A 17,716-nucleotide genomic window follows, 5' to 3' on the forward strand; every position below is an offset into this window, starting at 1 on the left:
GGCCTACCAATGAAGTAAGTCATATCCACTTCACTCTTGAACAAGGGCCAGACCTCTTCTGTGTCCGTGGACAGACCTAAACTTCATCTGCACAATGTCATTCGTAAACTTAGGAAACACAGGTGATGTAATTGAAAAATGTGGAGTTTCTTTTCCTCATTTCACAATCACATCACCTGTGTTGCCTTTGCTTAGGTATCTCATAGTGCAGATGTAGTCCAGCATATGAAACAGTACCCAGAAGTGCAGCACTGTATGCAACAACTTTGACACTTACAGAAGCCTCACCTTCTCCATGCCTCCTACACAGTTCTACATGTACATCATAAATGCAAACAGTACAGAATTAATTATACATGTTAAATGGTTTATTTTTGCTGTTCTCAGAATGTATCAAATTTCACTAAAAACAGTGACTTGAAGGTATTCATCATATAACAGCGGGGAAAAAAAAACACAATCAAAATGATTGTGTTTAAAAAAACCATACAACATAACAAATCAGAATTCAGAACTCCTTAAAGTTAACTTACTTTCCATGACCGAAAAAGGATGTCCTATGAACAGCTTACACTCTGTTGTGCTGTTATTACTTTCAGCCCGCCACTTTCTGAAAGAAAACCTCCATCGTTTTGAAAAATATGTTACATACAATAAATGACTTCTCGCTCTCTACCACACGTTTCCACAAGGCCAAATCATGTCAGAGCCATTTATAACTCTTGGAATTCTTGTAAGCCAATCCCGTCATGTTGTATTTCCGCAACTTTCAGAATTAAAATGTTGAAGATCATTTTCACAATCCTGGATTACTATAATCTTACCCTTCTTGCTCACTCATGTTCTACATTTCCTATGACACTGATACTGCTTACTATGAAGCAGACTTACACTACCTCTATGACTACTACAATTATTTAATTCTCTACATCACTTTTAATCACAAAGCAATATAAAACAGTAGACAGCATTGCAGACTTTCATTCCCTCTACTCCATGTTTTGATTGGCTGCTTGAATTAGCTTATAAAAAAAAATAGTTTTTCTGAACTCATTCAAAGTGCACTTATTTTTCCATGACGTCCAGTGTTATGGTAAGAAGTTATGTCTCTGTACTACACTTATCCTCAAGGCCAAATCGTGTAGGAGCCATTAGAACTTCTTGAAATTCCTCAGAGCACATCCCGAGATTCTTTCCCTAAAATTTTGGTTTTAAAAACACCAGGTAAGAATTTTTAAGGTCATACGGCAATTTTTTTTTGAAAATTAAAACAGAATCGTTGCAGAATGACCAGCCATTTCTAGACTTTAAATAAGCTGTGTAATGTCCTGATGTTATTGAAGGACCGTCATGATATATAATTGCTACAGTTACAAAAGTCCTTCCTGATATTGACAACTGTGAAGCCACAACATTTTTAATTAAAGTTGTCAATTTTGTTCCATCAGACCTACATCGTTGGAACATTAAAATGACATACTGGCCATATGTTCGTATAAATAAGGTTGACATCATTTCAGATTTACATTGGCTACATTCCATGTTGTGATCAGCTGCTTTTACTAGCTTATTAAAGGAGACTGATTTACTGTCTGGCAAAGTTAAATATATAAATCTTTCTGAGTCTACACTAGTAGTACTTGATACCCTACAGTTCTCGCAGTCATGCTGCCATTGATAAGAAAGCCCAAACAGGTGATCTACATCTACACCTTCAGCATGCAATACATCAAGCATATACAATAAAAACTACTGACAATCTTGCTGAATATTTTGAGAGAATTGTGTTTGGCCTGAACATCTGTCTAACAGATTTCGAATTTCAGACACACTTTCTATTTTTGTTCTATCAGTGCTACATTTCTCTAACACAGAATTTAACAAACTGCATAATCTTTGATCAGAATTGACCACAATCTCTTCTTTTACATTTTCTAGAGAAAACAAAATATTAACCACTACATTAGCATAGCAGTTGACACCAGAAGTGTTTTCAAATTGAAAACCAACAACATCTTCAACAGAATCCTTTTTGTTTCTGCTTATAATTTCAGGTTCATCGACTTTTCGTCTTTTTGCCACAACCTCCCCAGTATTGGTCACATTTCTTCGTTTCCGGCCTACCACACGTTTCTCAAACAAAGGATATTGAGGCAAATGTGGCGCATACTCTCTTCTCAACATATTGTATTCCTTAACACAATCTAGATCCGCACAAATGTTTGTGACATCACACTCAATCAAGTACAATCCCGATAAAGTTCTAACTCTTGACAATGCCACATATGCCATACCCTCCTTGAACACAGAACTGCCAATATTCACCAATGCACTGTCTACACTTAAACCTTGCGATTTATGGATTGTCACCGCATATGCCAAGCAAACAGGAAACTGCTTACGGCGAACATATAAGTCTTTTACAAGCAAAAATCTAGCAGAACAACGACCAATTAGCTGTACTTCATCAATGCCATCAAATTTAATTTTTAAAAATTCAATTCCATCTCTATTTCTGTATTTCACAAAATCAACAACATTACCCATTGATCCATTTACCAGACCTCTTTCAACATGTAAATTCCTTCTTAAAATTATACGGCAGTTCAAGCACACATTCAGACTCTTTTCAAAACCTGCAGTTTTAGATATAGTCTTCTCTAATGAATCCAATTTTGATTTCAAATTCTCAGACAAAATAATTGTTGATCCCCTATGCTCTACTCTGTCAATAGCTTCCAGTTTCACAATCTCTTGCTTTTCTAAATGCAACATTTTGTTGTTGAAGATGGCACATTCTGCAAGAGTTGGCATCAAACATATTCCAGATTTCTTCTCAGTAATTTTCTGAAAAATATTCTCAGGCACAACATCTTGTTCTGGATATAAATTTGACAGTAATTGTGCATGTAAAGCTTCTTTCCCATGCTCGGTCACTTTTCCAATTCTAACATCTTGTAGAATATTCTTGTAAACTTCATCCTTCGCCTGACGCATATTTTCATGCAGTTCAGCATAATTGAAGTTTAACCATATATTGACGTTGCCAATGCTCCCTAGGCACTTCCTGGTATCTTCATGCGTGAGCATTTTGAACACAGGTTGCCCTTTCACTGGTGTCAGCTGCTGAAGATCTCCGAAAACAATTATGTGTTTGCCACCAAATAACACATCATACTCTGTTTTGAGAACTTCTTGCATTCTCAAATGCACAAAGGCAAGCATGACATTGGAAACCATGCTTACTTCGTCAATGATAAGAAGTTTCATTTTCCTCAAGATTCTTGAAACTTCACAACAAGCATCTCCAGATAGCTTGTGATATTGTAATTTGTTGTCATGCTCCACTGGCAGCATCAGTAAACGATGTAAAGTAATCCCTTTAATGTTATGTGCTGCCAGTCCAGTTGGAGCGGTGACAACACAAGACAGCGATGACTCAGTCCTTTCCTGCAAATAACATGAAATTGCTTTAATAAGGAAACTTTTTCCAGTTCCCGCTTCTCCACTCACGTAGAGTCGGACAGGCTTCAACGACGTACATGAGCACTCTTTCTTCTCATGACTTAATCCATGATCAATTTGCATGGTAACTTCGTCATATATTTTCCTCTGCTCAACGTTGAGTTGTCTTTCCAACTCTTCTAAGTTAACCGCATCCTCCTGAGCATGTGCCATGGCTCTTTCCACTTCATTCATAGCAGTGGCAGCTTCATTTTCGATAACAGGTCCTCCTAGTGGATCCTGACTCAATGAAGCAGAACTCTGACTGTCCTGAGAACTGTCTCTGGTAATCTCGGCTGCAATCGTTGCTTCCTGCTCGATTTCCACATTCAACATTTCTACATATTTGGGAAAAGCAGGACATTCTATGGTCTCCTTGGCGGCAGTGAAAGAGTCTTCGTAACAGAGGAAATCTCCAAGCAGTTCCTCTTCTGCACGCCAAGGCTTGAAAAGTTGTAAAAGTGCTAAATAGAAAAACTCCTTTTTTTCAGGAGATTCGCCACTCAATTTTCTATGGTTTACCAAGTGGCATTTTCTTTGCTTGACCAGACATCCCTCACTTCCAATTACAGCATACACTCCTTTCTCAGTATCTTCTTTGATATTCCTCTTGAATATGTAATTTTGAAGAACCTCATACAGACAAACATTCTCGAGGTGACTGCTTCGATTTGGATAATATGTATCCAACATGTTGCTCTTCAAAATGTCGGTACTGTTTGGCTCCTTTTCCGCCAAATACTCAATTTCCCGCACAGGTTTCAGAACTCGATTACGCGTTGCAGCAAGACCAAGACTCGCCCAAACGATACTCCTGGATTTGGCATAGAGACTTGCTGAAGACAACCGGTCAGAACATTCGTAAGCTCCGATTTCTCGATGCGACAACATCTTCAGACTGAAACTGTACAACTTTTTGCTGAGGCTCTTTTCATGGGAAATGTCCTCCCACATATCCTTCAATTCTGTCTTCTCTTTTTTGGTGATGTAAGATGTCACATACCGAGCCACAGCCATACAGTTATCAGCCACAAACTGTATATCCATGTTAGCATTCCACATGGACAAAATCACCGGGTTGTAGTCGTTGATGTACTTGGACTCTTCGTTCCTCTTCAAATTGTATGTGTTTTTAGGTGATTTCTTCATCACATTATGTCGCAGCGAAGACATCAAACTGTTTACTCTTCCTTTAGCCGAAACGACATTTGGTGTAGAACTTGTCCTTGTTTCGGAATTTACGACGACAGTACTTTCCACAACGATGGCTTTGGAAACGTAGAACTTTTTCTCTTAGGCTTTTCTTCTCCTTTGCGTTCGGAACAGCACACGTAGAATACTGTTGTATGAAACTCATCACTGAGTCTTCTGGATCTGTTCCAAACTTAGGTGCATCCTTGATCCACAACAGCATATGTATGTGAGGAGCACCTCTTGCTTGGTACTCCTTTCTCCAGAAGAAATCCAACACCTCTCCAAGAGGTGGATTCTTCCTATTCATGATGAAAGACATCATAGCTTCAAATCTATGATTGAATTACCGGCATACATTGACTGGATCCAAAGAGCACAGTTCTCCGGGTGTCTTGAATTCGATGTTTTCGATGTTTCCATTTGCCTCTCGTAGAAATTCAAGTAAGTCTTCCCAGCCATACTCGGCACAGCTCAGAGTGAGGAACCATGTGGGAGTTCCTAAGTTCCTCAGCATAAATTTTAAATCACCATGACGACGGTACCAGTACTCATTAGTACCACGCTGACACGCCATGAGATTAATCAGGTGAGAATCTAAAATGCTGTCTTGGACATTGACTTTATCCATAAAGTCACTTGCCGAGATGTTTTGCATGTGTATACCACGATGTGGTTCACTGCATATGACAGTCCAGACAGATCGCTTTCAAACAGGAGATGAAACAAATAGGGAATACATTGTCGAAACCTAGCATCTCCTGCATACAATCGCAAAGTCCGGTATTCAGAAGCAGGAATTTGATGAGGTCGCTCATCATATCTTCCTCCCTGACCTGTTGGAAAAAGCTGTGGGAAACACCGAGCTTCCAAACTTTCCTCCCAAACACTAATGGGACTCCCTATGGCTTGTTTCATTTGAAACAACTCAATAGCATTCCCCATGACTTCCTTGGAATGCAAAGGATGAACACTATAATGTTCATATATTTCTTCACTAGTAGAGGGTTCTACTTTCTCAATTTGACCAGCACACAAATCGCTATCCTCTTCCTCACTTACTTCCTCTTCTGCAACATAAACATTCTTATAGTACTTATTATTTTTTTTCAAATACAATGTTGCCTTTTTGACTTTCCTAACATCCACTAAATCTTGCCATATTTTCTTATTCTTTGTCGGAACCCCATTAACTAAGATAACCAGAGGTTCCTCTTCCACTTTTTCTACTCCAATTGTGTTAATGTTTTTCTTCAAATCTAGAGGCAAATAAACAACTCTTCCCTTTAATCCTCTCTGTAAATCTGATGGAGGCAATTTCCCTGTCTTTGGCTCCATTCTTACAATAGCCTGAAAGGAATGGATACTTTGAATCAAAATAGATTCATAAGTATTTAAATCCTTCAATTCAGAAGGAATCTCAACCAATTCCAGATTATTATGAACTGCTCTAGCAGGCATCTGGTTTTGATTTAATTTGCTACAACAATAAGTACACACACGTTGATCCGATCCCAAATCAAAACAATTTTCTACCATCAAATATGTTGTGAAATCCTTCCATTCACTATTATTTTCCCTTTCACTTTTTGCATATAAATCCACTAACTTAGTCAGATTCTTATAATAAGTGTGCCGACAACACACACAAGTGAAATTAGGCCTCTCACTTGATTTCACCTGAAACGTCGCAATTTCCCTCTGAAAATTATCTGTACTGGAAACCTGTACACTATCTTCCACATTACCCTCTTCTTCTTGGTCAATTTCAACATTCTCCTCTTTACTTCCAAAGTAACCAAACTCAATTTCTGCACAAATATTCTTCACATCTACTTCTGAACCATGCAAAAGAGCAGCGCATAATTGTTTAAGCATAATTGCTGGACTCTTAGCATAATACAACATTCTAACTAATTTCCTCACTTTATTATGATGCACTGCTAGCATCCTGAAATGATGAAAAACACTCTGGCATACTCTCCTGGAAAGACAAGCCAGTGAATGACCATGCAAACCTGTCACTTCTCTCACTCTGCAAGGATCTAATTCTTGCAACAACTTCATTTTCTGCTTCAAACTTTTCTTATTAAATGTCCGTACAAAATCACAAAGCAAATTGATGGAATCCTGTCGCACACTGCAAATACTACTACACTTCCAGGTGTACACAGGACCCTTAGGACGTCTTCCTAAAACCTCATTACCTAACACCTCTTCTGTCTCTGTTGTCACAAGTTTTTCTTTTTCAACTGGACAACCATCTTTCACTTCATAAGCTCGACCACTGGTGTCAACTGCATGCACCAAATCATTATCCTGGAAATAACTCTCCTCATTAAAAAATGCCTCACAACTTGAACTATGCATCCATTCTCCGGAAAAAACTTCACAAAAATTACTACGATTAACTATTCTCTTCCATCTACTATTTCTTTTGAAATCATAAATTGCCTTGTTTAGCTTCCTAATTCTATTGATTATCAAAATAAATAACTTACGTTTAATTTCAAATGCCTGATCAATAACTTTCTCAACTTTTTTTTTTCTCTTATAAAAAACCACTTTCTGTTGACCTTTCTTAATATTTTTTAACAAATTGCCAATTATCCTGTTGCGGAACATTCGTTTACGAATGTCCCTAAACTGTTGTTTCCTTCTACTATCATGCACAGAGTTATCTCTTGCTCTAGCAGTAACATTTTTGATTGGCCTTTCCTTTCCGTTTAAAATGCTTCTCTTTTTCTGGACTGAAACATTTTCTGTAGTAATATTTTTTTTACTACAAATATTTCTTATAAATGTTTTTGTGCTCTTACCCGGTGCTTTCTTGGTGACTTGACAAGTTTTTTTCTTAGAGGACTGCTGCATTATATCATTTACCTGCTGTCTTTGACGTTTTGCAGCCTTTCTAAGTCTTTCTTTAGTTGGCATGCTGAAATCTTGAAATGATCTGCAGTTGAATCTGTGGTAAAATATAATAAAAAATGTTATTAACCACTATTACCAAACAGTAAATCAATAACAGTCATCAAAAACTTAACACACTACTTGACATTTTTAGTGCTTGGCAAATTTAGAATACAGAAATAGCAGAAAAGAAATGGAATTCATATTCATTTTACCTGTGCTGTTTTATATGTGAATCTGATCTAATTTTATGAGCATATTTTAATATTTTATTGAAGACACTACACATAACCTGTTTTTGAAGGTGTCTTTATTTTTAAATGAAACGGTTTACATTTTTACTTTTCATTTATTATAAATTTTTAAAAATAAATGTTTATAGTTCCATAGGCTCAAGCACGTCAGCTTCCCACCCTATGTCATACAATTCTGACAAATCTACATCCTCATCATGTTCTTCTTCATTCTCAGGGATCTACTTCCACTGATGTTTCAATTATGAGTTCAATTATGAGGTCGAGATCAACTGATTGCTGATTGTCGCTCATGTTGATGTTGTCGTTATCTTTAAAGAAAGAGAACAACAATGAGATGTTGCAGAGTAAGGCACAAATCTCAGAGACTATAATAGGAAAATTGTTTAACAAGAGTAACATTTTGCAGCTATTATTTAGCCATGACCAGCGATGCTGAGGAGGTAAGGCCTATGTCCAAGTTTTCAGTGAACAGGACTCATCTCTTCTTAACCTTGGATAAGCCTCACCAACTCTGTGTCCCCTGCTCATACTTAAATGTAAAGTGGCAGATTTATGTTAACTGACGCATTCCCAGGGATGCACCAGTTAATGTGCACCGCTGCTCTGCCACCCATGGTGTGCCGCATTTACAATGTGGAGCACCATTGAGTGAAAACAGCACAGATGCGTCACGCATCTGTGCCGCAAAAGCAGCACATTGCAGGAATCACGTCGTAAGCGCAACATGTCTACTGCAATGCACAGGAGCAAGCCACACATTGCATGGTGCATCACTCCTTATGCCTGTTTCAAACAGGCGTAATGATTTGATTCAGCAATGCTATAAAGCTGAGTCATTGAAATCTAAATTTCACTGTGTTAGTTTTACAGGGCTTTCTTGCATACCTTGCAACAAAACACCTATATGAAAACTGACGCAGGTTTCATGTGGCACAGGACTTTACAGCATGACACATCTGCCTAGATGCATCAATTTTTAAATATGTCGCCACATAGCAAATCTTTTGCACCGCCGCTGCGTCACAAAAGTGACGCACAGCGGCACAAAAGAGGCACACGGCTATCATAAATCTGTCCATAACATGTTAAATGATTGATTCAGGATGACGATAAGGTGTGGCCTATCCAGAGGTTTGTTTAAGGTGAGGCCTACTCAGGGTTGCAGATTAAATGGAGATGGGGCACCGCTGAGCCTTGCTGGAGCTGCATGGCTCTTGCGATGCAGCTCCAGCAATGCGCCACCTTTACGGCACAGATGCGTCACGCATCTGTGCTGTTTTTGCCCCATGGTGCGCCGCATTGTAAATGCAGCACACCATGGGTGGCGGAACAGCGGCGCAGGATGACTGGCACATCCCTCGGGATGCACCAGTCATCATAAATCTATCCCTAAGCTTCTTATCTTGTTGGAGATGAAGTGAGGCCTGTCTTGCAACATGGTCCATCTTTTGCATCACTTCTGCATCGGTTTCATGTGGCACGGTTTTTTTACAGCATGACACATCTGCCTAGATGCATCAATTTGTAATTTTGTCGCCACATAGCAAATCTTTTGCACCGCCACTGCATCACAAAAGTGACGCACAGTGGCGCAAAAGAGGCATACACCTATCATAAATCTGTCCCTAGCATTTTAAATGATTAATTCAGGATGACGATAAGGTGTGGCCTATCCAGAGGTTTGTTTAAGGTGAGGCCTACCTACATTCATGGGGAAATGAATTAAAATGTCCTTAAGACACATGAAAGCGTTTTTTTAAGCCTTTGCAGCATTTTTGGGTCACTTTTAACATGGCTATGTAACTTAAACAATCAAAATCTAAATTTGCCAAGCACAGGTGGGAGCATATTTACAAGGAATTTGCACCACGGGGAAAGGTCTTACATTAAAATGGAAAAACAACATCAGAGACACTCAAATGCCTTATAAAGAAGCATACACCATTATGTCCTAGTCATAAATGTTAAAAGCATTCCTTTTCCTCAAAATCGATTTTCAAGTCTTAATTTGAAAACACTGCACATGGGGAAATGACTTAAAATGTCCTTAAGACACATGAAAGCGTTTTTTGATTGCCTTTGCAGCATTTTTGGGTCACTTTTAACATGGCTATGTAACTCAAACTATCAAAATGTAAATTTGCCAAGCACAGGTGGGAGCATATTTTTAAGGAATTTGCACCACGGGGAAAGGTCTTACATTAAAATGGGAAAAATAACATCAGAGATACTCCAATGCCTTATAAAGAAGCAGACACCATTATGTCCTTCTCATAAATGTTAAAAGCATTCCTTTACCTCAAAAACGATTTTTTTTTAAGTTTTATTGTTTTATTGCAAGGAAATACAGCAAGACATTATAATAAACAACACACAAAAAACACAAGAGAAAAAAAAAAGCAGAATGTCATCAAAAAAGAGAAAAGAAGAGCAAGTTATATGACAAGATTTTAGCAGAAAACAGATTAGAATAGCAACTATAGAGTACATAAAATTAAATCAAATCCACTCGGCAATTGGTGCCCATATTTTTTCCCCCATGATTCTTTTTTTTACCCCCTTGAGCTTATAGATAGCAGATTCCATATTAAACATAAAAAGTAATTTTTCCTTCCACATAAAGAACGTGGGGGGATCCTGACTAATCCATTCTTTGGTGATACAAGATCTAATTGCGGCCATACATAGAAAAAGAAAATAAGAGATTGGTCTAGGCCGAGTAGTAGTGTGATCTATACCAAGCAATACTAATTCATTAGTTACCTTTATATTACATTTCAAAATAATAGACAAAAAGGTTTCAATTTGTTGAAACAGCGATGATAATTTAGGACAGAAAAAAACATATGCAATTCATCAGCTGCATACAATCCACATCGGCTACAATTCGTACCTGCCGACGTACTCCATTTAACTACTTTTTTAGGAGTATAATAAAGGTTGTGAATACACATGAAGTGTTGAGATTTCATCATCCCAGTTATAAGACATTCTGCAGCCATTCTTATTGACAATAAAATATCAACATCTACTATGCCTAGACTGTTGGCCCATTTAGTCTGACATTGACCTAAATCATCACCAAATTCCTGCATTAGGCTTGAATATATAGCACCTATCCGAGGTTTTCTTTGTAAAAGCTCTAATAAAGAATTTTTAATCGGTGGAATAGCGAGATGGCCCTGTAAGAAGCTACGAAGTTGTAGGTATTTAAAAAAATCATTTCTTCCCACAGAAAAATTGGTCATTAAATCCTGAAACGAAATCATTTGCCCATTACAAAATAAATCACCCAGGTGCTTTATTCCTTTCTGCTGCCACCTATACATAGTTAGATCATAAAAAACTTCTGGAAATAGCTCTATTGATATAAGAGGAGTGTAGAAATTTAATTTCGCTAATTTAGTATGTTTTCGAATTTTCTGCCAGACTCCAAAAGCAGATTTCAAAGTCTTATATTTAGTTTTTTTGTGATAACTGGGTTCTACTATTCTCAAAAAACTACCCTTAACTTTCTCGCCCAAAATCATTTGGTAAATTGATGGGGTCTGGCATTCTGCAAGTTCAATTCTTTCATCCAAAATGAGAGGACCAATGTATTGTAGGACAGCAGAAAAATAATAAAAAAGAAAATACGGTACGTTCCAACCACCACATTCCTTGCTAAGAATCATTTTTTTTGCAGCTTTTCTATGGCGTTTATAGCCCCAAAGGAAACGAAATGTGGTTCTTTCTAAACTTCTGAAGAAATGTAGTTGGAAATCCAGAGGAATTGTGCGAAATAAGTATAAAACCTTCGGTAAAACCAGCATTTTTAAGATGTTGGTTCGGCCAAAGAGGGACAACCGTAGAAGATCAAGACGCTGTAATAAAGTGTTAATTTGGGTAATAATAGGGTTTAAGTTACGCTCTGGAATCTTTTCTATAGGTAGCGAAATTTTAATTCCTAAATAAGTAACTTCTAAAGTAGTGGGGATATTAGCTGGTGGGTTTTCTCCGGAGCACAAGACTTGAGTCTTTTCCAGATTAAGTTTGTAGCCCGAGAAGAACCCGAACTGTTTAGCAATCTGATCAATAATGGGTAAGGCTGTTTGGACATCTGCAGTAGTGATCACGATGTCGTCGGCATAAGCAAGGACTCGGTAGTTAGTATTGGCTAGATGTATGGGTTTAATATAGGTTTCCGAAAAAAACCGATTAATTAAGGGATCAATATAAAAAGCAAAAAGTAAAGGAGAGCAGGGACATCCTTGACGGGTACCCCTAGAAATTAGTAAAGGTGAAGATAATTGTCCGTTGATTCGAATATATGCTTTTGGGGTAATATACAAAGTTTTCAAAGCTTTGATGATCCCCTGACCTAATCCCTTCCTGAGCAGAATTTCCCAAAGATAATCCCAAGCAACCCGGTCAAAAGCTTTTTCAGCATCTAAGAATACGAGTCCAATATTAGACCGAGTTGCTTGGGACCAATCCAAGAAAGAAATTACACGTCGGATGTGATCGGCGGTGTCTCTAGCTGGGATAAACCCATGTTGGTATTTAGAGACTAAAGGGGCAATAATATTAGAAAGTCTACCCGCTAGTATTTTAGAAAAAATTTTGCCATCAGAATTTATAAGTGAAATAGGGCGAAAAGATGAGGGCAATAAAGGAGGTTTACCTTTTTTAAGAAACACCGTAATAATAGAATCGGGCCATGATTGAGGGGAGTTACCTTGCTGTGCATTTAAACATAAATCCAATAATTCTGTTTTTAATACATTCCTAAAAAGTTTATAAAATTCTAACGGAATGGCGTCAGGTCCTGCAGCTTTTCCTAAAGCTAGGGACATTAAGGAGAGTTCGATCTCCTCCCAGGTAAATGGCAGATCTAGTTTCTCCTTCTCTTCAATAGATAGAATGGTGTTCAATACTGGATCGACAAACTGATTGATCTGGTCTAAACACTCAGGACGATCATCATCCGTATACAATTGGGAATAAAAATCTCTAAAAACTCTCAGAATATCTTCCACTTTGCTAACTGTTATCCCTAGATAGTTATCTATTTTATTGATACTAGCAAAAGCTGCTTTCTGCCTTGCCCTCTTTGCCAATATTTTGCCGAATTTTCTCCCACTTCATATAACTCTGTCCTAAATGTAGAAATTTGTTGTGCAAATTTCATAGCATGTCGTTGGTAAATCGTATTTTTTAGAGCTACTAGTTTCTTTGTAATGATTTCCGTAGATAACCCTTGCTTACATAACTGCATAAGTTGAACCTCTAAAGCTCTAAGATTTTTAAATTCAGAAGTTACCTGGCTTCGGGTCTCTTTTTGTTTATTCAATGAATAACTAAGTGTTTCACCCCGAACCCCACATTTGAAAGCATCCCAAACTATTTCTAGTGATGCAGTGCCTTTATTGTTAAAAAAAAAATCTGGAATCCAAACGTTCATACGATCAACATAAACTGGGTCATACAGTAGTTTGCGGTCAAAAGACCATGCGCGGGTAGTATTAGCCATATTCAGTGCAAACTTGAGTATTAAAGGGTTATGGTCTGAGATAACTTTTGGAAGGACCTCAAATTCCATTTGTGCTAAATCATCATATAATCCCTTATATACAAAAAAGTAATCTAATCTAAAAAATCTTTGGTGCGGTGCAGAAAAAAAAAGTGTGCCCAAACATACTTCCTCGCTTCTCATGACCTACATCAGTTAGTCTATACTCTTCGATGATCCCTTTAAGTGCTGTAAATACCTTCTTCTTCCTCCCCTTGTATGGAATCCTACTATGAATATCAAATGTTTCTTCCAGATGCAGATTAAAGTCTCCACAAAAAATAATATTGGGTGACCATTGTGCCAGCTCTACACTTAAAAAATCAAGTGCACCAGAATCATCCAATATAGATCCATACAAGGAACATATGGTAACTATCAAGCCTCCAACTCTAAGTTCTGCAATCACCCACCGTCCAGATAAGTCCTCTTTAACTCTTTTAACTTCCCCCATACCCCGTCTCTTGAGTATTGCAACCCCACGTGTTGTGGAACCCTGACGAGTGCATCCTACCACTTCCAACCCAAGATCTCTTAGGGTCCCTCTATTGGACCAAGCAATATGGGTCTCTTGAATGCAAACTACATCCACCCGCATAGTTGATAGCATCTGGGCCATTATGCCTCTTTTTCTTTTATCATTCAAACCACATACATTAATGGAATATATTGACAATTTAGCCATTATAAAACATTTTTGAGTAAACTAGACTAAACACAAACATATGAGCAACAACTGCCGAAATTCGATATCTACCAAGAATGAATCTTAAACAAAAGACAAATACATATTCCAGCTGTATTGTGGAAAAGTAAATTTTGCCATGTTCTGTGTCCCTACGTGTCATCCATCATATGTTATGTGTGCATGATTAAATATGCATATGCATTCCCCATGTTCGATTAATGACGCAATTACAGTTGTGTCCACCTCTAGTATGCCAGTTTCCAGTCCTCGTGAATACTACGAATATCAGGCCTATGTAAAGCTACGTTGCCACGTTTCTCAGTGTGCACGTTATTCTATTATAAAGTCCCCGTTTCTAGGCCTCAAAAGGGCCTGGACACCAGATTCAGCTCCTGTCTCCTGAAGCCTCGCTGAGGAGCGATACAGCCCCCACCTGTATCCTCGACCCTTCACTTACTTCCTGCCTCGCAGCGCCCGGCTCAGCCTGGCTCAGTCTCTGAGTCTGCCAAGAATATGTTATGATTCCAGTTATCAGTCCAGTCCTCCTTCTCTGCATTCCTAAGCTACTGAACTGCATCAATAGTTTCCGTCATTGTCTAGCCTTCACGTCTCCACGTTAGAGAAATACTGCATTTAATGGTCATTTAATATTCTTCATCACGCACTACATGTAGAATAATGCATGGTCCAGTCTTAGAATCAAGTTAGCCTTTCCCCTCCTAACTTCTAGTTTATATCAACATGTTCTCTAAACATCAGATACTAGATACTGTTTAGGTACATGTCGCCCTGACTCTCCAGACTTCAGTCTCTGCTCCTAGCACAGAGTTCATAGCCCCCAGCTTCTCCTAGTGATACGTCATTGCTAGTTTGCGCGCACCACCAGGTTAGAGGTCCCGGCTCCTTAGGTAGCCCCCTCCATGGTTTCCGCCCCATTCATGACATATTCTGTTACGTTTGCATCACATGTCTATGTATACGCCCTGTTACACCTCTTTTTACCCTTATCTTTCGCGACTGCTACGCGTCACGCCTTCTGCTCCACCCACTGCTACGCCTACTGCAATGTAATGCTATGTGTTTGCGTTATGTATATATGCTCATGTATTGTTATTAAAAGTGAGCGCGCTCATCCCAGATCCAGCCCCAGCAGCTGCTGGGCCCTGCCATCCTATTCCTATGCAGGTTGTCCTGTTCCTGTCCTTATGCTGTATTAAACCTGCAAAACTCCTACTACCTCGAATCTTGACTCTTATTTATTGAGCTATCTGTTATGATATATGTCTAGTCAAAAAGAGAGGTATTATTTATTTATTTACCACATAATGGCGCCCGAACAGGGACTTGCCCTTTCCCCACGCGTCGGTGAAGCCACGCCGACCCCCTGACCCTCTGCAGTCGTGACGGAACTCTTCTGTGCACCGGCAGATATTTCTGCTTCAAGTATCCCTCAGGCCCACGGAGGAGACGGAGGAGGCGGTCCAGCATCCAAACGAGACGGTGGAGGAACGCGGCGAGTCCCGACCAGAGCCCAAGCCAAGAGTTCAAGGTCCGAGGTATCCGGAGGCCCACCCGTAACTGAAGTCCGAAGTTTGTCGTCCGTCGTCGTAGCAGTCCAGTCCAGTCGGAGGCCTTCCGTTCTTGCTGCCCGGTGAGTACCATTACTGGGGTAGTATCTAGACAGGGTCAATCTAAATTGACTCTGGTCCGTGGGTTGGTGGTACACAGACTCACAAACGAAGTGTTCACCTAGGTGGATACGGGTCTTGATGCGTCCCTTTATGGGACCGGTATGTTCCGTACTGTTTCAGCAGTGCATCCAGTAACTCTAGTCTGTTCCGTTCTCGAGAAATTCTTGTGTTTCTGTTCTCAGTATTCCAGGTAATATTCTGTCCGAACTGTTATGTTATGATGTTGTTCAATGTATTTCCAATGTCGTGGTATGCCTGAATCGTTCTCCAAATTGTTATTGTTTCTCGTGTATTGTATTGTGTTCCGATTCAAGTTTACAATGTCTCTCTTTTCGAGATTACGTCAGCTAAAAACTAGAAAGGGTTTGTTAGAAGAAGCAGTTCCTGTCCCGCCGAGGGACAGTCCAGGTCATTTTATGTATCAGAAGCATGGCATAAGCGCCATATTGTATCTAGATTTATGGGTAGAGTATACCAAACAGTTAGAAGAAAAGTATAGATGGCCCGTATCGGGTACATGGGATGCCGAGTGCATCATGCGAGTAGAAGAGGCATTATGGAAAAAGAAAGCCAGACAGTCACAGAAAGATGCCATCGAGTTATGGCGCAAAGAAGCTCATAAAAGAACTGAAAAGGAAATCAGAAAGTCAGAATTAAGTAGAGAATCCTTAGAACGAGCACAAGAAAAAGAACTAATCGAGATAGGTGAACAAGTCAAAGCCGAACAGTCAGACAGACAGAGGAATGCCCTTATTAGGGGTATGTATCCTCTCCTTGCCGAGGGCTTGCCAAAAGCGACCCCAGAGGCATCCAGTAATTTCCCGCCACCATTAGTTCCGACCAAGCTACGTCACAAACAGACCGCAGCTGATATTTTTATTTCGTCCTATTTGGACGACACAGTCCCAGAATATGCAAATCCTGTTCGCGCTCCACCAGTCCCTGTAAATCAGGCACTTCCCGCTCCTCCAGACACCGCAGTACCTGTTACGGTACCCCCGGTCCAGTCCGTCATACAAGTCCAGCCTGCATTTCCATTTCCCACTCTGCCAGGACGAAGAGCCTCAGTAGACCTAGACTCCAGTTTAGGGGCCGCAGGGGGAGGTACTCCTCAAACCCCGCCACCACACAAGCGTTTAACGTTAGCCGAATTACATGCACAAGCGTCACAGCGTACGCCCAGACATCAGACTGTAGCAGAAATAAGAAAATCCCTTGCCGAATGCGGCTATGATCCAGTCCCAGGCGAGGATAATATGGTTTTATATTCATTCCGCGTAAGAAAGGTGGCCGAGTATCTAGTCACCTTACCGAATATGAAAGAAGATCTAGACAGAATATATCGTTTCATCCGTACAGGGGATGATCCAGAAAGTATCAGCGAGGCCATGTCTCAAAGGAAAGCCGAGATCCAGCTCATGATATTAAAGTTTCTGATCAATTGTCTAATAAGAGAACAAGATTACCCGTCTAAAGATCCGGCCGAAATGAAAATCCTGACAAGGTGGAGTGATAATATAGCCGAGGGTAAGCACAAGACCGTCGGTGCTATGGAGAGTATGTACAAGAAAATCCGTAGAGAAATAATAAAGATACACGAACAGCGTAAAGCAGCACAAGTAAGCGAGAAAGAAAGTAACTCTGATACTGAAGAGGTAGAGGACGAGAATCCCGCCAGAATAGCGTATGTAGGAAAATCTAGATTTCCAGATCGCCATTTACGCCTAGAACACAAGTCTATTTTTCATTCTCCAGCACCAGAACAAGGTTCACTAGAACAAGTGTTTCAAGCTACCGATCACATTCTGAAATCACGAATCGGTTACAGTGAGTTAAGTACCATGCATGAACAAGAACTAGCCCGATCAGCAGTCCGATGGATTACTGATTCTACCACTTTTCCAGACGAAATAGTGGCACAAAT

This window comes from Lissotriton helveticus, chromosome 6, assembly GCF_964261635.1.
Source record: "Lissotriton helveticus chromosome 6, aLisHel1.1, whole genome shotgun sequence".
NCBI classification, from domain to species: Eukaryota; Metazoa; Chordata; class Amphibia; order Caudata; family Salamandridae; genus Lissotriton; species Lissotriton helveticus.